Source organism: Anticarsia gemmatalis, chromosome 13 (assembly GCF_050436995.1).
Source record: "Anticarsia gemmatalis isolate Benzon Research Colony breed Stoneville strain chromosome 13, ilAntGemm2 primary, whole genome shotgun sequence".
Lineage (NCBI taxonomy): Eukaryota > Metazoa > Arthropoda > Insecta > Lepidoptera > Erebidae > Anticarsia > Anticarsia gemmatalis.
This window is the reverse complement of record NC_134757.1, coordinates 10136471-10159592: the sequence shown is the minus strand read 5'-3', so window position 1 is coordinate 10159592 and position 23122 is coordinate 10136471.

The following is a 23122-nucleotide window of genomic DNA, read 5'->3' as shown; positions in this document are numbered from 1 at the left end:
AAGTACTTATATGTAAAGATCCTCAGTTTAGTCGTGATAAATAATTCTGGCGCCTTCTATAGCTCTTCGAGTGTGAGAAAAATAAATGTGGAATGTTTTCCTTACTGATGGAGATTCTGTGTGTTGTGTGAGTGCACTTATTATTGTTTGATGTCGTATCACATGACAAGGGTGGTTTCCGATGTTTGTGAGTACAATAGTGGCAGAAGGAGGCTCTGGATTTGAGTTCATAGAAAAAGGGCATAAGTACTACAGTAGGTTTGTATTTTTAAATAGATTTTAAATATGTGTTTGTAGTTTCGCACAGGCTTTTAGCCGTGGTTTGCATAAACATAGTCTTGTTTAATTTTCACATATTTTTATACACTTTTCGTTACTTTATCTTTCATATAAGCTGTCTGACATTTATTTTTATTCATAGAGCTGAACTTTATCTACATGGTACAAATCTTAATGTTACGTAAACACAAACCTCACAAATGTAACAAAAACAAAATGTCATATATACATACAACTAATAATAGTACCTACAATAAACAGTATGATAAACTGTACAAGATGTCAGCCTCCGTGGCACTGTTGTTAAAGTGGTCGCCACGTCAGTACCAATCTGTTGGGAGGTAGTAAGTTCGATTGCCACCCTGAACAAATTTTTGTGTCTCATGCAGATAGTTTTTTCGAGCTTGACTGTACTTTTTGTCCGTTGTTTGTATGTTTGTAAAAATCCCCGCGACGTACGTGCAATTCTTAGTACGGAAATTGTCATTTTTTAAATAAAAAAAATGTAATCAATTTACTATATCAACCAATAGTACTTAAAGCAAATCCTGCCCCCAGAAATCAATGAAACACCACCGTACAGTACTTGATTCTAAACAATTAAATACTCGAGTCAAAGATTAATTGTCAAGCTTTGTTTACGCTTCCCCAGTATTGTTTGTTTTGAGATACACGGTTCTTGGAAAACTGGAGGCAATTTTAATTAGTGAGATTGTCCTTTAGATTATTTGGTAGCCTGAAGGTATTGACTTCTTTGCTTTTATAAATGTTATCATTCTATACTAATCCTTAAGAAATAAGTCGGAGTTAATTTAAAAAGAGCTCGACGGACGTTATGCCTTAGAAATAATCTCGAGGAGAAAGAACAACAGCAAAGCGGTCACGTCGAAAGACTGGATTGATGCTAAGACGAAAAACAGATGAGCAGACGGAGAAGGCCTTAGCAGAAATGGTGGGGCGATACACGTTACTAGACGGATTTCCAAGAAAACCTAGCGAAGGAGCAACTTGATCTAGAACTCTACGTGTAAACACCTATGCACCTATAGCAAAAAACATTATGTGACCCTGAGTTTTCAAATTATTCGGTTTTAATTTTTTATTCAGGCAGAATTTCACAATTATTCTTGAAGTATCTAAAGTAATATTTTTTGGATTCTTCTACTATATTGAAATCGTTACAAATCCTTAACCTCCGTATGTCTTAAACCGCTCGTGTCTTAACCGGTGTCGTTCACACTCGTTCTACTTACTGAATTATTAATACCTATTGTATTACAGTACAAATATTTGTGTAAGTATAATTTGTTGGCGCGGATGCCTTGCGTGACTACAGTGGAGTACTTGAATGTTTACGTGGAGTAAGCAAGCTTAGGTATTAAGGTAAATCTAGAATTATGTGCTTTAGTTACTGATAGTCTGTGTTAATTATTGTTTAGACAGGTAGCTGCTAATTAGGTAAAGACAATGTTTACAATGTAAGATGGGAATAGGGGCTTTTCTTGAATTGTGGAAAATAATTATTTTACATACATACATAAAATCATGCCTTTCTTCCAGAGCAGAGACCAGAGAAAGTCACTTGGTACGATTTTTAATAATTTCTCTTACTTCACTCACATCCATTCATCTTGCCAAATACTAATAATTTTGTTCAAAATTGAGAATTTCACATTAGTTAAGTTGTATATTTATATCCTTTTTAAATTATACGAGGTAACGTAAATAGTGAAGATGAAGCAGAGTAACAAATTCTTAGGTATACTCAACTATTGCTCTATTTTAGTAACGAAAGTCTGGTCTAGAGGTATTTACAATCTGTTAAGTTTTATAATATAATATAAAACGCAAATACTTATGTTCAAAGAAAATGGGAAGAACACTTGGATATATAAATAAAAAAGCATATTGTCTGAACATTGTTGTAAGACTCCAAGGTGAAATAACAAATGCGATTCACGTTGAATCGGAATAAGCACTTAACGCACAACCCATATTGTTGCTATATATTTTACGAGCCTAATTCTGTTGCCTTCACGAAGTCGGAAATAAATCTTTATTAGGACTTGTAACAGTAGAAGGATCGATAGAGTTTTATGATAACTAAAAGGAGGTAGTTAAACAACATTGAATTAAAAGTTAATTATCTGTTTTAGAAGGTTTTTATGACCTTGATCTAATATGTGATTAATTAATTGATACTTGAAACAGTAAGAGTCTAGATAATAGCGCTGATGGCACGTGGGAAGTTAATAAAATCATCATAAGCTTTTCTGTGTTAGAGCAAAGCTTTGTGTCCTTTTTTTTAAATACATAGACTTCTGAGACAAAATTTTAATATTTGTTTTAAAATGACTTATTTGTAAGTGAATAACCATATTTTTACAGGTAACTTGATGAAGCACTGTTATTTATCGGTAATGAAAAATATGATTCTTATCGCGATGACCAAAACTTCAATATAATATGCCTACTACACCACCAAAGGCAAAATTTCAACTTAATAATAATATGCCTACTACATATCATCAAATTATATATGATAATAAGAAAATAAACAAAAAAACTTATTTAGAGATGTAAAATTAACTTAAAAAGAAATGTTTAATTTAAGTTTAGATTATATTCTAACAATTTGTTTAAAAAATTCTTCTGATATGTGTTTTGAAAAGATGCCGATATAATAAGCTGTAATCTTGATTGAAGTCTCAAATTGGTTCGTGTCGAAAATATCGTATTTCTTTTTACTTTTCATAGACTTTATACATACTTATATACCTTTATACGAGGCTTGCTTTCAAAAGCAAAGTTAAGAACCAGATAGAACAAATATTCACGTATTAGAAATGAAAAATTGATTTTATTTATGTTTTTAATTAATGGTTTAATGAATTTGAAAGACAACTCCCGTACTAAGTAGTGCTTGTGCCAAGATAGGAGTCATAGATGACCCTAAATGCAGGCACTGCAATGAAGTAGCAGAAACCATGAAACACATACTGTGCGAGTGTGATGCTTTAGGAAGGAAAAGAATGGATCTTCTAGGATGCGGCTACCCTAAACCAGAAGACTACAGGCTGCTTCCGGTGGGGTGCATAGTAAAACTGATAAGTTTTGCTATGCATCTAGAGTAGCAAGGAGGGGGTGACACAAAGGATCAGGAATGGTCGAAGTGTCAGCCAGGCATTAACTGGCACCCCCACCCCTAAGATAAGATAAGATAAGATTGCTCTTGTGCCGCGGTTACAATTACAGACTTACAAACAAAGGGCACAAAGTACAAGCAGACACAAAACAGCTATCTATGGATTACACAAATATTAGTTCCGTGTGGGAGTCCAACCCACGACCGAACGCACTGGTAGTGGCCTGGAAATCACCTCAACCACTGCGCCATTTACTACTCTTATATTTTCTGGGGCTCGAATGAATGCCTTGTTTTTAAAAATATTTAAAATGTAAACAGCAGATTATAGGGACTCCAAAAAACGACAGTCAATCTCGACAGAATTCTAAAAAACACCGCAAAACAATGTTAGTTTCGTAGGCAAGTTTTTAACGACGCGTCTTGTAGAATACTGTAAATATTTAGTTACCTAATATTGTTAAGACTACGGCACAGACGGTTTTACAAAGCAGTCGTTGAATTATTTATTTAGTTTTTATTTTTTAAGAAAGTAACAAAGTTGTCCTTTGTTTTAAGTATTCGTAAGTGTCTTGTAATACTCTTGACTCCTGAAACTATAAATTCGTAACTTTTTATTTATTCTCGTGCTGCTTGGCTCTTTGTCTTCCAAGTTATTTATTTTAATCTGATCATGGTTGGTTGTATCTAATAAGTATTGCCTATACAAAGAACCTAAGAGCTTTGGAACTTCTTGACACATACATTGAGTAGAGTACCTTTTTATAGTACCTTTACCAAAGTTTCACATAAAGTACAAATGATAATGCCTATCTACGCAATTCGCCGATGGACTGCTTATAAAACCAACCAAGCAATTTTGACTTTCAGCCTATGAATTATATACATAAATACTTATTATCACAAAACGATAACTAAACAAGCTTATACCAATATAATCACACCATAAAAAGTTCAAAATAGCCTTTCAAAACCAGAACATTAACACTCTTCCTATAAAAACCTCATGATTTACGTTCAGATAGAAATACGTGCCACATGTTTACGATGTATCCTTTGAAAAAAATCCATGATTTGCGCACCGTAAAGGCTTTTTATGGTGCTAAAATGAAACCGTAAAAGTTATTGTAGTGACAACGGAGAAACGTGATGGCTAATAACTTTGAAAGTGGATTAGAAGCTTGTTTAATGCCTCCCTTCGATGTAAAAAACGGTTTGTAGTTTATTGTGCGCGAGTTCATTGATTGAAGAAGCAGGATATGTTATAGTGTAATTTTGATTTTTGTAGATAGTGAATTCTGTAAAAAAAATACCTATACACCTAAGTATTGCCATTATTTTCATGTTATGGGGGACTTAAGAAACATAAAATTGCAAAGAAAAAGTACAATCGGAACCAGAATAGCTGTTTGTTGGGCCGACAAAATGTTTATGTAATTTAATGCCGGGGAAATTTTATCCTAGACTCTCTGTGGAGTGTTCATTTGTATTAAGATACTAGTGCAATAGTCTAAGAAGCAAATGTGGACCATTACGGAAATAAGAGTTAGTAAACTAAGCCATTGTAACGAGAGCCCCGCAATGTTTACTTCAAAGATACAATTTGGTCATATTCAATAGCATAATTCAGATTGTATTTAGGTTGTAATGCAGTAGTCTAAGTAGCAAAAGACTATTCTGGTTCCATAACATTACATACGGGTTAGAAATCTAAACCATTGATATGTCAACCTCGCAATACTTTCATCAAATATATCGCTCATTTGGAGCGACAGTGACGTATCTGCAAAAAAATGCAAAACTGACCTAAGTATACCAAAATGATCCCCATAGTCATAGACAGACCGATATGTATGTATATACTCTTTAGTCATATTATTCAAAACATCGCCGTATAATAAGTAGGTTGTCTTTATTTGAGCAGTCTGAAACTGACCCGGCACAGATTGGTGGCTAAAAATAAACTACCTCGCTTCCCAAGTCTTAAATAACTCAGTTATCTGTGGCTCCAATCAATCCGACCAAACAAACCAAATTGATAAGATGCCTGATTTTACGCAGGATCATTAAGTTACGTACACACTTTGTTAAAGATATCTCTGCGGAATACAGATTAATTAGTAATTGGAAAGTCCAATATTGTTATGGATATAAAAACATTGTCCGTAGACTTCTTGCCACATGGGATGAACTTTGCAAGTGGCGAAGCGAAGATGTCTTACTTTTGTTCACCTCCGTCTACCACTTTGGGTGTAAAAGGCGGGCCCTATAGCCTCGTTCATGCGAAGGATTAAAGGTTATTCAACATCACACTGAGTCCTACAGGAGTTAGGTGATGCAAGTGGAACTGCAAAGCTCATAACCTAAGTTTTTAGAAACAAGTTGGTGTGCTGAATAATTAAGGTTTTAAATGCATAATGACTTAATTTTTAACAGGTTTTCTAGTTTCAATTTTCTTCTCTTTTTTTCTACTGTCCTCAGTCCAGTCTGTATGGTTCTTAGATTAAACGCAAGTAGATAAAGTGTAGGATACAGAATTGAAAAAGTTTTAATTGTTTCCACCGTTTGAGATGTTCATTCCATTCGACATCGACTTTTGTACCTTTGATTTTTCTATTTCTGTGTCTAAGATCTTAGAAAATAAAATCCTTTTTATTTTATTGGAAGTATTTTATTTGTTTAATTTATGTCATCTCGTGTTATTTCTCTAGAACTGTGTCCAAACGGTGTGAAATACACCCACACGTTTCGCCGTTTAATATCTAATAAGACAAATATTAAAGTACCATACACACATACATAATTAAATACATATATACATAAGCATATAAAATCACGCCTTCTTACGCCTCACAAATTAGAGAACGCAACTTGGTACATAGACGATCCTTACAAACTTCCTTTATTTATCTTTACATTTTATGCCATAATAATCCAACAACACTTAGATAAACCACCAAAAAATCACCACTATCCACAAACCCAACTCGTTGGCTTCGTAATAGACAGCCACTAACATAACTGCGGAAATACTCATAGCACCGAATCAGTCAAAACTCTTTTAACTTTTCTACATCATCAAATATCTTAATATTTTCAGATCACAACGCATCAATACCATTATTATAAATTCATAACCTATTCAATATCTATTATCATTACAGAATGATCTTCAAGGATATCTCCAAGCTATAAAACCTTCTGGACGATGTGGTTCGGCTCATTTTACGACAAACGATAACAATTTCATTTATGTGCACCATATTGGTATTGATATTATCTAGTTTGGGGTTTATCACATGGCATATTCTATGGAATCTCAACTATGGATAATGTATATGGGATTACCTGTGTAAGGGTATTATTCGAAGAATTAAAAGATACATAATATTATTTTGATGTTTGTAAAATGCTGATAATAGGATAAAAATATATTATGGCAATTAATTGAAAACCTTCTTATTAGCTCAATAATTGGTATCAGTAACCACGTTAGCCTACTTGAGAATCTACTCCTTTTTGTCGTTAGTAATAAAATTGGTGATTGTAACTACGTTAACCGTGATGCTAAACTTGCAGTCTTAGTAACCTTATATAATAATGAATTCCATTATTGACAGTTTTAAGCTTACGGTATTTTTCATTTCCAAACTCCTATTTCCATGAATAAAACTACTTTGTAAAGCCCCCAGAAATCAAACGGTCACCAGTCTCTAAAATGAAGTTAAAACACGACTTCATATTTACGACACTATCCGACACTTAAATGTAACAATCTTGTAACTACGGATTTAGTTCAGTGCATTTCGCGACCAGCTTTACGACTATCTTACAACCCAATAACCTAGTTTTCGATCGAGTTCCCAAGAAAAATTGCCGCAGACAAACAATATTTTGTTTGAGCATTTCAGTATTAAAAAGTTTATTTTGTACTGCAGTTATTGAGAAAAGAAAAGTTTGTTTGTTTGCGGGTAATCTAAACTGTAAGGATTTTTATTATATTTCTAGAGTTTCAACCAATGATATTAAATAATAGTAGTTGATACTGACTGTTCTAGTAAAGGTCTTCAGATCTGTTCTTGAAAGGATGCAAAGTCCCCACAATAGCAAGAAATAGTTTCATTATTTTATAGAAAACCTTAACAAATTATACAGTTAAACATATCTCGGGAATGTCTCTACCTATTAATGGAATCCACATGAAGTCCTTTTCGTAGATGTTCTGTTTTTCGCGGACAAACCGACACGGTGAGGAGGTTCTATTTTATAATAATTATGTAGTAAAGAGAATCTATTATTACTGGTTAAATGACAAAAGTTTATTTCTTACATAATAACGTATTTTCTTTTATTTTGATCGATGTCGTTGATTGAAAAGTTCAAGTTATATAATGTGTTGAAGTTGACGAATGATCGAGCGATCATCTGTGAATGGACTGTGAGACTGTTTGTTTATTATTCTTAGAATTCACAGGGTTCGATTACGCGAATGGAATGTTTCTTATTTTCTTTTGGAATAGAATTGCGTGGGTTTGAGATCTGACGATTTGTTTTGAATTAAACGCAGATAGAACTAAATATATACTGTTTTTGATCTTAGTAGTCGATAACCTATCATGAGGTCTTAGGTTTGATACTTGGGTCTTACGAGTATTGTTGAGTGGTTACAATTTATTTTAGAACGTTCATTCCTACATTTGTATGATTAGAAATCCTGGTATCATGGATTAATGTTTGGTTGGGTGTATATTTTATGGCTCGAATAGTTTAATAAAGAGTAACCGTGAAAGTATTTGGTCAATATGATATTATATTTAAACGCAACATAGTAATGTATATGTAATTTTTGACGGCATATTTCGTGTGTTAACTATTCAACATATTCTCAATAAATAAGATTAACCTTAGTGCGACTACAGACATACAAATCCCAACCACCGCAATCTCAATTTAGTTAATAATTCAATTAATTCTCAGTCCGTCTGTTTAACTAATAGAACCATCAAGATATTATCTCAGCATTAACCTGCATTATTAACTAGGTCTAGACTGGATCCTAGGTAGCCTTAAATGACAGTGTTTCAGTCTGTCTAACTAAATATTCAAATAAGACTGAAATACGTTGTATTATTATATTTTGTTGGTTACCTGTACGGTTTGGGTTTTGAAATGTCTGTGCTTTCTGTAGAAAATATTTTGTATTTGTTTTAAAAATTCCTTAAGTTTTATACTTAGTGTTGTTCTTTTAATTGACGTCAAAATGTTTGTTCCGAATCTTCAACCGCACTAAGAGAAGTCTTGAATAACGTCTAGAAAGTGCGATTCTGATAGAAACCTATCACAGTACTCGCTTAATACATACATGAATTACGTCTTCTTCCCATAGGGGTAGGCAGAGACCAGTCCTGTTTTACTTGCTTAATGCCTTCGCTGAAATGTAAGTAAAGTCGCATTTTATGACTCAGGTGTTTGTTTGTTACAAAATAATTCATTAGCTTTACTTCAATGCGTAAATAGACAGCTATTTTTAATAACGGTTTAGTTTTCATCCCTTAAAGGAATTAGTGAGCAGTAAAATAAAAGCCCTAAACCAGTTAAATACTTTTGTACTAGTAGAATAGTTTGCACCATTCAATGATCTAGGTTCACAAAATATCATACAAAATTACAATTATTAACTTTCTAACTTTGTAGGGTACAACCCAATTTGGTATAACCGTTTCTTGTCAGTACCTATCTCAGAATTTGGCAGATTTTGTCGCCCAATTACAAACTTACATGAAACGGAGTAGTGATGTGGGAATGAAATTAAAAACTTTTCATTCATTTCGTTCACTCATTTGAATTTAGATACGCTTTTTTTCATGAATTCGTAGTTTTGGGTGAAAGTTTGGTTGTAATGCCATTGGAGTTGCAAGTAATAGTAAGCTTTTTAGCTTTTTTGAACTAATTTCCAAGTGTTATGCGAAGTTATTTAAGTATTTAGAATTGCAATGGATTTTAAGATCACTTAACTGAGTTTATGATTTAAACAGTTTAGTAGTGTAGTTGCTAGAATAATTTCGAAAAGGTATCTACCTTTTCGAAATTATTCTAGCAACTATAAAAATCGGAATAGAAGTTATGCTAGCTTTAATTATTTCAACAGCCTAATTAGAACCTTTTGTTTATTTTTCTAGACTTAGTTTTAGGTACAATGCACCTGAATAAGAAAATGCTAACATTTACTTTTTCTTTTCTTTGTATTTTTTCGTGATATTTTTCAAGGTCATTGACATGACTTAATGACTTTTGTCTGACAAAATTGAGGGAAAAGATTTTCACGTCAGAGGTACTAAGACAGGACTTAAGTAGTATTAGAGCGACACTATTTTGTGAGACTTTAACTTAAAATATTTAATCTAGAATAAGAATAACCTAAAAAGGGATTTTGGTGAGAATAATAGAAAGATATAATAAACGTATTGTTTTCTTGCATCTTATTTCGTATTATACTATTCGTGACGCTGCCGCGTCGTATCCTTCATTAAATGGGCCATATGGTGACGTCATATGACTTTCCAGCGTAATTTTTAGATTTGTTTCTCTCAACATTTATAAAATTATTATTTAAAAAAAGGTAAAATTTGTCAATATTTTTATTTACTTATCTATTACATAAAAAAATAAATCATTCCTATTATCCCTTTAGCTCTAGACATAAGTCAGTTTAGGAACAAGTTAGACAAATAATTTTGAGCAGATAAACTGCTAACAGTTGGAAGTTAGTGTAGTTTGACTAATAGAAGTTTTAGCTCTAACTTAGTTTCGATGTAATAATCCAAGTTAGTAGTTTTGTGACGATATGTTAAGTAATTTTGCATGTTTAATTTATAGAATAACGTAAATGCGACAAGTAGGTATTATGAATGATATGTAGGTATATTATCTATCAAATATTTTTTTAAGTTATTAGTAGATCTATAGAGAGAGAGAGAAGTCTTTGCCTACCGGGAGACACTCATAAAGGCTAAAAAAAAAATTATATGAGTTAAAAAAAATATTTGTATAAAATAGTCAGAGTACTTGAATATTATTATATTTTTGCTTAATTTTAGAATACATGACCACGTAGCATAGATTCTAATCTTTCTTTAAGTGACTACAAAGAATTTTTGGGAATTATTTCCATATTGAACCATTTTCCATAAAAAACAGACGAAAATAGGTACATTTTACATTTTCATTATTACATGGAGGGCTCTAGACGTGCAAAGTATGGGAAGAAATATCAATATCTTCATAGCAATCCCGTTATTGATATTCAAAACGTTTACCTTCGAAAGTTTAATAAATGTCACACTTGATCGTTTATACATATCCGTGCCTAAGCTTCCATCCCACACATAAAACTTTGTTGATCTTTGAAAAAGTTATGAAATATGGAAAGCCTGATGATGATGACAAAAAGTTTGATGTTTTATCTTAAAATCATCGCGTCATCATTTTTGGTTTGTATTCATATTTATTGATGTGCTTAAGGTATCTAAGACTTTATCTTTGTTTCACCATATTTTGACTTTTAAAAATAATGGAGCTAAATATTTTTCTGTGGCGGTAAGCGATGATTATAAAATTGGGTTCATTGGGTTAAATAGACGATGAACTCTCGCGGCTTGTACACATCATATTATAATGCAACTGTTCATAACGCGACAAACAATTAAATTTATGATAACTAATTTGTTTAACCGACGTTTTTGTCGAATTGCATTCACCATTGCGTCATTGCATTGCATAAAATATTTAAAATGAATTAAATTCGAGACTAAATCATTAGTTGATAATTCAAGCTGTGTTACTTACGTTGTTATCAAAAACAATGGACAGCGCCTTGTCATTGTACACTTTTTAATCACACTATAAATAGAGAACTAACGTAATGCTTTACTATAGTCCGAGCTTAACTACAAGATGTATAAACCGATCACGTTATTACGTAGGCTGTGTAAATGTCTGGTCGAATGTCGCGTGCGTTGCGTGTGCCTTCCTACGCAACACCTACGTGGTACAATAAAAGGACCTAGATACTATGTATGTAAGTACATAATATACAGGGTGTAAACGACAGCCTACCGAAAACGAAAAAAAATGACTTTAGACACGATTCTGGTGCTTATGGCGTTGAAAATTTTCATCGGTTTTTTCTTGATTTTTCCGATTTTTTATGCGTTTTTTTTATTTTTTCTGGTATTATTTCGTTAATACTACACAATGCAACATGAAAATGAAAAAAAAAATCCGTCATATTACTGGTTTTCGCAAAAAACAGCAATGGATTAAAACAACGTATAAATTCGCTATCAGCTGTTCGGCCAACGACACCGCGCCGGCGGCGACGGTCGACGTACCTACGCGCGCCACACAGACACGATTACGCACACAGCTGTCAACCTCACACTCACTAGTATGCAGCGTTACTTAGTATTCCCAGTTATAATGTTCTATGTTAAAAATGAAAATTACATAATTATCCCGTTCTCCGATAAAAGGTAAATTCATAAGATTTAAAATGTGTGATATCTTATTATTACACGTACAAATACATACAGAAGGACAAAAAATCCTATTGATATTCTTTAGCGCTATAAAAATCTCTAATAAACAATTTAACATGTATTGTCGCTTTGTTCCATTTGTTCTTGCAAAATTCTATTCGATATTTACACGCTCATTCATACTTCATACAAGCGCGGTGCGACTCGAAAAGTAGATGGCCGTAGTGACGCGTGACGCCGCGACTGCGCATAAATGTTACATAGATGGGATGCGACAAAATGGATGCTAAGTAATTCTCCGGGGATTATGAATTATGATAAGTTAGTTTCTCTGATAAGAATATTAATGGATATTGATTGTTATCATTGTTATGTACCTACATTTTTTATGGTTTAATTAAATAAACGTGTCGTGTTTATTTTATTTACTTTAAGCTGATTTTATGTTATAAATATCAAAGTATTTTAAACTTACATCAATAATGTTTGTAATGTTATTTGGTATTTGAATAAAACTACAATGCAACCAGTAACAACTGTGACAAGTAAAAATAGTAATGCCACATCAATATTTTATTGAATCTAATCTCTCGCTGGGACCCTAACTCGTCGCTCGTCACCAAATCGGCGGCGCGCGCGCGGACGGCGCGGAGGGAGCGGGTGGCGCGGGCGAGGGGCAGCGCGAGTGAGAGGAGAGGCGCCGGCGGCTCTCTTTGATTGATAGTTCGAGCAATTCGCTCGCGGAAGACGGAAGTTCTTCACCGGTGTCGTTCGTTATGTCCTATTCGTCGTGTCGTGTGTGAACTGCTGTTTATTATTACTTGTTATTGTTCCGGTTTTGAGTTGTTAGTGTTTTTATTGTTATTATTTTTGTTGTTATTGTTTTCGAAGTGCAGTTGTGTTCGTAAATAGGAAGAAATGTTGATGTGTTATGTATGGTGAAGCACGTGGAAGTGCACGGCGTGCTCTGCACCTGTACGTCCGGATCCAAAGGTACCCAAACTCTCGCCATACACCAGGTATTTGCGTGTTGATAGACATTGATAACAATTTGTTTTAGCACTTCCTTATTATTGGTTACATTTTGCTATTATTGTTTGATTTCACGTAAGCCAAGTAGGTACTTACCTACTTACAATTTTACTATGAGCTATTGTAACATACGGGCCTACTTACGATACCATAAACGATACATAAGATTGTTATTTAATGATAGCGTTGCATACTAGTGAGCGCATAGACGTGGTGGTACGCGTACGTACCTACGACGCGTCGCGACATGTCGTCGCTCAACGCGCCGCCGCCGCCAGAAATCTCGTAGGCATGCGCGGAGATACATCGCGTTGTTCACTATACATTGAACGCTCAAAAATGACCTACTCGGGAACCAATCATTTCCGAGAAATATCGTTGGAGTAAATTTCGCGCATACAGTGTCACAAACTTACCAGTAAAGTTTTCGGTTAGCTGTCATGTCGAACCGATTGACTGATTTAATGGTATAAATGTTGTTGTTGCTAAATAAATTCTCCAGGCAGACTTTTAATTTGAATTAAATGTTCCATACTTTTAAACGTAATTACAATATATTTTCATAAAAAAATAAATTAAGCCCGTAATGAGGAGAGGGTTTAGGCCTCAAATCTACCATGCTGGTATAATGCGAGTTGGGGACTTTGCATACCTTCAAGACCTGTTCTAAAGAACTCTCAGGTATGTAAGTTTTCATCTCAATTTTTCCTTAACCGTTGGAGCAAGTGATAATTATTTCTAATACATAAACTCTACCAATATAATTACGTTATATCATGTTTTATGTGTCCACAATCATATAGATATAAAGTTTTAATAAAGGCAGCAAGTCATTGGCGCGGTGTAATTGGTTCCACGGGGCACCGTGCGACCGACAAGAAATAAATACGAAATAAAAACAAATATCCACTACGATTATTGATACAGAGTAGTGGACAGATCTAGAGTAAATTGGCACAGGTGATTATAAACTTTGGTTATTTTGAAAGCGTTGCGTACTGTCAATAATTGCATTAAATAGAGAAGACACAAATCTTAATTATTGGCAAGATTTGTAGCTGTAAAGAACGATTGAGAAGATATATAATTTTTTAAATAATTAAGTAATGTACTTGTGATCTTTATGTATTACTAGTTCGATGTAAATAACCGAAGCAGCAAGCTAGCGACAGCAATAGACGCATGCTTTTCTAATAGGACCACAACTCAAATTAATATTAAAGAATAAAACAAATTATTATGCGATTTTCGTAACGAATAAGGACATAAAATACTCGAATCTACTGAAACATTTTCGTGAAATAAAACAACATTACTACGCACTTTTTCCTAAGTGCTACTCATAGATCTCGCGAAGTGTGGAAATAATAACTGTCGTGTCTCAACGTATCACAAACGGAAACATGGAAACTCTTTTATAATATGAAACAGTAATATTATCTTTGCATACATTTGTACTATGAGAGTTTTTTGTTATGTAAGGGAAAGTGTGTAGCTGTGTTTGTATTACTTTTTGATAGGAAGAGCTTCTTTGTGTATCAAAGTTAAGACAAATATTATTAATTTTGCTAGAGTACGACTGTGAAGATTTATTTTTATTATAACGTATCGACATAAAGGCAATGTATGCAAAGACATATTTATTTTTGGTCACGCACTCTTACGAAAGTGATGAAATTATTTACCTGTTTAATAAATCTCGAAAATCGATTGGGAAGTAAATCCAATGTATAAAGTAGTCTAAAATAAAGTGCTTGAAACAAAAATATGAAATAATAAAGTAATAATAAATATTCTCAACTTTAAATATTACGAGTAAACACTACTTCTTAAAAAGTGACCGAAAGTTTATCAGAAAGATCGGGAGAAGAATCTTAATCTGAAATTTTACAGTTTTTAATACATTTGTTGTCCATATCATCATCATATTTATCTAGCAGACAGGTTATCTGATACTTATTCATAAGCAGTGAAACTGGCCCTTATTTCGATATCTTTCAAAAATTGCAAATCTAAAGTTAAATTCCTCTCAAAAAATGTCATCCACGTCTATTTATAAAACAAACAACAGAAGCAAATCTTAATTTAGTAAGTTCAGCCTCCGAGTGGCGGCTGTTAATCTCTCTGAAATGTCAAGTACTCTGTGCCGCACAGATACACACTTAAAAAACTTGACTTTTATTTTATTTTAATTCATAACTTTTGAGTCGGATTTATTTTGTTTTTAATAAGTTAAGTAGAGGCTTTTTGAAATAACATTTTTTTAAATAAATATACCTTCTTAACGACATCTTTTTGAAGTAGTTATTAAGGCTGTCTTGTGTGCTTTTGAATTTAAGTTTACTGAAAAAAAAAATGTTTACTTTAAATAAGTTTTAATGATTAAACCAAACTTGTAATACGGAGCGAAGAAGTATCTGAATTACAAAACTCTAGTGATTATAGTAATCACTAGAGTTTTGTAATTAATTAATTAATAGGACCGTTATATATATTTTTGAACCCGTTACCGTCCCACTTCTTTAGTAAAAAGGTTGCGCAAATTGAAACCTTCCGTGTAAACAGTAATTACTGCAATAGGTAACCATACTGATTTTAGAAGCAAGTAAACGAAAATATTATTTCATCAGTCATAATGAATTCTCCAAAATCTTTTAAGTACGATTCCTAATTTTCTATTCTTTCAAAACAGCAAAATTCGAAGTCAAAATACAGTCTCTTCTCAATTAAATATGAAACTAAATCTACTACGACGTCGTCTCAAGAGCGTCACTTTTAATTCAAGTGTAATCCAACAGGATTCGAATACAAGATGTAAGAGTTGACATTCTATTTAGTCAAAACAGTGTTTAAAAATTCAAGTGAAATAATGCAGCTCCAAGAGATTTGAAATCTCGAATTGTAGTCAAATTACTGTAGGTAAAACGCTTGAATCATATGCATTCTTTTGTGTAGAGCTAAACTTTCGCACTTTTTAATGGAACAAAGATACTGCTAGTAGAAATTTTAGATCTTTCAAATCTTATGGTACGTGAGTTTAAATTTTCAGTTACTATTTTAACACTTTCGCTGCCAACAAACCTACTTAGTAGGTTTTCTAAACTCACTCAGTGAGTTGCTGGCAACCAATGTGTTAATATACCTAATTTTTTACTATATAGTTAGAAAAATGTGAATTTATTAGTATAACTATACAAGTTAACGTCGTGTGAAATGAACTGATTACTTAATTATGCAGTGTTTTGTAACTTTCAATCAGTACTGAAACTGTATATGAGGTAAGATGACAAAACACTGTATAATATAACTAAGCAGAGCTTTAATAAGTCAGAAAGTTAAAATATAAAAATACCGTTAACATTTAACACCAGAAAGTTGCACCGCGCATTAAACTAAGTTTAATTAATCAAAAGTTTAACAGACACTGACGTTTTAACAGTTTTACGACTGGCGGTTTTACTTTTATAGTTATTTTTATAGAGTTGGAGATTTTCAAGATTTTGTTTGACGACTTCTAATTATTCGGATGAAGGATTGTACGAGAAATTTTGAGTACAATGTCTGTTAATAGTGGTTTGTTTCGACGTTCGTTTGTCTGAAATTGAGTTTTCGTTTTCGATGTTTACATTGTTAAAAAGGAGATATATTTTTATCCCCCTGTAACAAGCCAGGTTATTTCCAACGATGTTTTACTTGACAGCAGCAATAGAGGCATTTAATATTAAATTGAATTAGTAATCGGTTTAACAGAAAAATTATCAGCAACAAAACACAACATTTACACCTTCATATATGTATAAATTGCTTCTTAAAATATGCAACAGATCATTATCTGCCATCATTCAATCTTCCGAAATGTACATATATGTATGTGTATGAGATTTAACATAATAAATAAAGGTATCAACATTTGAATACATAATGGTATATCATTTACGATACCTTGTCATTTTCAATATACGTCATGTGACATTCATTTTTCCGACACGAGCGTCGGCATTTACACACCACGTGTTAAAATTGTCTATGAATTATCCATTAATCTTCGTTACAATTTGGTGCAATCGACCGTTAAGGCAAGGTTTTGTTATTGAGTTGTTTTTTCAATTTCATTATTTTTATATTTACTATATCGGTTTCAGTCTTTATGCCAAAATGCTACTCGCGGCTACGTCCACGTAAAAAGGTTTCCTGAAAAAAACCTATCCAATGATCGTAGAGGTATCCGGGTATTAACTAACTGTCCATTAATTTGTTCATTTGCTTGTGTGAGAAAGCGTAAGAAACTACCCAACTAGCACACAAGCGCTATAACAAGCTGCACAATGGCCGGTTAAAGGATTTTTATAACGCCTTAGGCTCCTTAGTAAGAAGTATAGTGGTTCTATAAGCGGCTACAGATCTCTTGTAGCGTCAAATAGGCCCATACTGTCCAGCTTATAGCTCGACATTGGATCTACAGTGGTCGTAAATAGTAATTATAATAGTACGTAGTATAGTAGTAATACAAGAGCGCTAAAATAAGATGAAGGTGGTATAATCGCGCTACAAGAGCTTTTTCGCAGCTTCGTGGCGCTTACCAGCTGTTGTACAGAGGTGGTTAGCGCCACGAGCGTTCGAAAAAGCTCTTGCAGCGCGATTATACTACCTTTACCTTATTTTAGCGCTACTGTGTAACGGTTATAAATGCTAACGCTCTAAATTAGTAATATGGTCGGTTTATTATGGTGTAAACTAAATATATTTTTTTAAAATGAATCATCAGTGACAAATGAGGAGACATTTTATTTTTACGGATTGGATTATTAAAATAACAAGTAGTCTATCGCTTTTATTTCTTTGTGTACGTGATATGAAAGTGCGAGTTCCAGTTTGCTGTCAATATATATGTATATTATCGTCAATATTTTCATGCGCCCTCAAAATATTCAGTTTTAAATGCAAAAATTATATAGATATAATGTGGATTTGGAAATTGTATTTTGAACATAAATAAGACTTTGAGGGTTACAGATAATTTAATTAGGGTTATAGGTAATAAAAAATGATTTTAATTATGTTAACGTTACCAGGCTATAGATTTATATGATCTTCAAAAGATCGTAATAACCTCAAAAAATATGTTTACCAAATGCTATAATGGCGTCTCGATCAAGCAGCTCTCAGAGTTGGTTACATCTGCTCTAGCGCCATAAGCTGTACAAAGGCTCTAGTGTTTGCTGTTGTAGACCTCAAGGTTTTGCAGTTGTGGCATAGGAGTGCTTCAATATAATTGTTTTGGTCGCACACCAGCATTTTACTCGTACTTTTAGAGGTCAGTCGTTGAATATTAAAATAGTTTGAAAATCATTTTTTTTTATTTATTTTATTTATTTCATTTATTTCATTTATTTCATTTATTTCATTTATTTCATTTATTTCATTTATTTCATTTATTTCATTTATTTCATTTATTTCATTTATTTCATTTCATTTATTTCATTTATTTCATTTATTTCATTTATTTCATTTATTTCATTTATTTCATTTATTTCATTTATTTCATTTATTTCATTTATTTCATTTATTTCATTTATTTCATTTATTTCATTTATTTCATTTATTTCATTTATTTCATTTATTTCATTTATTTCATTTATTTCATTTATTTCATTTATTTCATTTATTTCATTTATTTCATTTATTTCATTTATTTCATTTATTTCATTTATTTCATTTATTTCATTTATTTCATTTATTTCATTTATTTCATTTATTTCATTTATTTCATTTATTTCATTTATTTCATTTATTTCATTTATTTCATTTATTTCATTTATTTCATTTATTTCATTTATTTCATTTATTTCATTTATTTCATTTATTTCATTTATTTCATTTATTTCATTTATTTCATTTATTTCATTTATTTCATTTATTTCATTTATTTCATTTATTTCATTTATTTCATTTATTTCATTTATTTCATTTATTTCATTTATTTCATTTATTTCATTTATTTCATTTATTTCATTTATTTCATTTATTTCATTTATTTCATTTATTTCATTTATTTCATTTATTTCATTTATTTCATTTATTTCATTTATTTCATTTATTTCATTTATTTCATTTATTTCATTTATTTTATTTATTTTATTTATTTTATTTATTTTATTTATTTTATTTATTTTATTTATTTTATTTATTTTATTTATTTTATTTATTTTATTTATTTTATTTATTTTATTTATTTTATTTATTTTATTTATTTTATTTATTTTATTTATTTTATTTATTTTATTTATTTTATTTATTTTATTTATTTTATTTATTTTATTTATTTTATTTATTTTATTTATTTTATTTATTTTATTTATTTTATTTATTTTATTTATTTTATTTATTTTATTTATTTTATTTATTTATTTTATTTATTCTTTAAAAACAGTTGACAGACTGAACCACCACTGCACCTATGTAAATATATTATGATAATAATTTTAAGCTTTAGTATAAAGGTATATTACTCGGTTATAGCGCTTTAGGTGCTTAACATAATTCTGTAATCCCCATGGCTGTAAAAATGTTTCGAATGATACCTTATACATCTATTTGCCGTACAGAAGCCATATAAATATCTGATATAACGCTCAAGGCGCTATTAAAGACCTACGCAACTCTTTTATAGATGAGTAATACACTAGCCCTAAAAAAATCTGTTATAGAACCTAAGGCATTACAAAAAGCTTATTTACGCTCTTGAGCGCTATAAGCGCAACGCATAACTCCGTTTAAACTCCTTTATCTCCTAAAGTCCCCTTATACAGTTAACGGTGTTATAGAAGATTCCATTAACTCAGTTATACTTCCCTAGGCTGTCTAGCGATGCAATTACATGCTCATATATCACTATAAGTCATTAGTTTCCTACTAAACGGCTACTGTCCCGCCTAGCTGTTAAAGGGTTTTTTAAATAGCTAGTATACAACTTATAGAGAATTGTACAGCATTTGAACGACTCTTATGCAACTATCAGGCTGTATAACGACTGTATAAGCAGCTTGTGTGCTAGTTGGGTATCATACTACATCCTTACAAACTTTCATGTGTGTGATAGTAGAATTTATTAATTAAAATACTTATTATTTGGGCACCAAACAAATAAACAAACAAACCAAACACAATCAATGTAATTCTTATGTCTAATTAATAAATTAAATATTTTTTGATGATCTTTATTAAATATTCACTTTTTATAGCACCACTTCAACATGATTTGACTTTTATATAAGTTACAAGCAAGTTGGAACCGCCATTCGGGCTAAGTCACCTCGTTAATCATGCAACTGAAAGTTTAAGAACTATGATTAAAAACTACATGCAAGAAAGTTATATAAAACCACGTTGGAAAAAGTACAAACTACTTGTATCGTACTACGCTTCTTTCTGTAGCCCGATCTACTACTATCGACTACCGACAACCGGCTTGTCATCAAGAAATTTTGCATGCGGGCTTGTCACATATCTCAGTTGTCAACTAGTGTATGTCAAATTTATGGCCACTATTCAGTACATTGCTGCTTTGAAGTAACGTGTTAATCACTGTATTCTAAGGGAGAAAACAATGTACAGCATAATGGCTTTCAAATAGTTGTCAACTGAGATACGTGATAGTCCCCCTGATCAGCGCTCTGACGGCCGTCGTAGAAAGTATTTTGGCAGTACATTCTAAATGTCAAACTTTTGATACTCGACAGTACCGACTGTACAGATTGGCGCTACTGTATTACAAATACAAAAGTTACGAACGTAAAATGTTGGTTCCTGTACCGCAATTCTCTATCACTATTGACTACCAACAACGGCTAGCTATCGAAAAATTTGTTATGGCTTTCGGTTCAGCGCCTCTAGCGGCCGTCGTAGTAACTATTTTGACAGTACATTTCAAATGTCAAGCGCTCGTCACAATTTTGAAACTATGGTGACCACTAACAACAAGGTAAATAATAATAAAAAAATATACCGAGAAATTTGTCTACGTTGCGAACAGAAACTACAATTAAAATAAAATAAATTGTCAAATAACTGAAAGATGGGCGCACTAGAAATGACTTACAAGTCACTAAAAACTAAATGACTATTTATCTGCTTTTAATGTGCACATATTTCTTTTTAACTACCTACATTACAGATTTTGATCTGATTTTTAGCGTCATTTAGAAAATCTCCAATTTGCATATTAAATGCTTATTATCTTAAATAGCTCGGGTGGCTGTTAATTAAATATGTAGTTATATTACTCATACAAACTTACTTTTCTTGCGAATATTAGGATTACAAAAGTTTGCTTGTTTGGTAAGCTTTCACGGCTAAACTACGCAACGGATTTTGTTACAATTTTGCAAAGATATCGTTCAAAATCAAGTAATTTATTGAATTAAGTCCAATGCTTACACGTATGATAGTCAACGATACAGAGAGTACCTCACCTACAAATTATAACTGATATCAATAGTAGCGCGTCTAAAATCTTTAGCACCTGTAATAGGGGATGATGCTCATGGCTAAATAACACACTCTGGGAATAAGCTACGTTTGCTGAGGTTGTTCTGTGGATTGACCATCTTATACATATCGAGTTCCTCCGTGTTTCGGAAGCCAGGTAAAAGGGCCGGTTTTTGATGACCTTTGACTGTCGTTAACAGTTGTCAGAAGTTTTAAAAGCTGATAACCAGTCTTACCACAGGAGTATCGTGTTATAACCTAGATAACTGGGTTGTAGAGATCCAATAGGCAGTAGCTCCATGTAAAATACTGGTATTTAATGAGCAATCTGCATCCAGTGAGATAAGAAGCCGAATTCAACATAGTTGTAAGAAAGGCTAGACTGATTGAGTAGTGAATGATTTGGGGATAAAACTTAACTTCATATTAAAATCAAAATTCGTATTTTTTCCTTACTTTTACTAAAAACCTGCCCTTAACAAGTAAATTCATAAATAATGTGCGGGTAGAAGTAACGGCCATTGATCGCTCGCATATCGATTGTGTTGTACTTACTTTCTGTCATTGACATTGTGTTCGTAAGCTATTAGTGAATGTTTTACATGGACGATTATTGAATACTGTTTTGTATGTTGAAGATGATTATCTAATGATACATAATATAGGTACATAATATTACACCTGCTATACCCAAAGGCACAAGTTCACGAAATGCATCAGCGTATAGCAAATTACAGTGTTAGTCCCATTTAATAAGGGCAGCCAAGTGAGCCTATTGCGATATACCGGACACATTACGCCACTCCAGGTTCCTATTAAGAAATATTCTTATATTAATTAGAAAGAACCAGTAGCACGACGCACAACCAGTATCGTATAGGTATACTATACTACTGATCAGACCACAAAGTTCAGCCAAGGTTTATTTTTTATACTGAATTTGTGATAGACTTTCCTTTGCAGTATACGACCGGCAATCCCATGTAGAAATATGATATCTCTTCCTCTATCACATCATCTATTTTTATCAAAGAATATAACTCAAGTAAAACTATCCAATAGTCACTAGTAACCCAATGGACATTTGAACTACGACTTAATAATATATGGTTTTGAAAGATGATCCATAATATTTCATGGTTGGCTAAAAAGGAAACGGATACAGTACACCTGCAGTTTATGTGGTCACTGATCAAAAGAGGTCTTCGGTTGTCTTACTGTGGATTTTTTTTTGTGCAGGTTTAGCAGAGTATGCCATCGACAATCGAAATCTAAGTTTACATTTTTTGTGTCAATACGTTATTTAACTGCAAGCTTTCTAACATCATATAAACATTTTGTTAAGTATCAAAAAAATACACACATCCTTTTCTATACAAAAACCCATCAAGATAAAAACCTATATTGCAAATTAAACATGTCTATCAAATCTATGAGAAGTCAAAAAACGGATCCATTGCATTTACAAATCCAATTATGATTTCATATATCACATCGTAAACAAATACTTAACCTATTTATATTGTAAATACGCAAGCCTACATCCCCGCGAGTACATCTGCCTCTGCCTTATATTTTAATATCCACCCTTCCTTCATCCCTTATGGTAATCTAATTCACAGCGGATAAGACGGAATTGTGT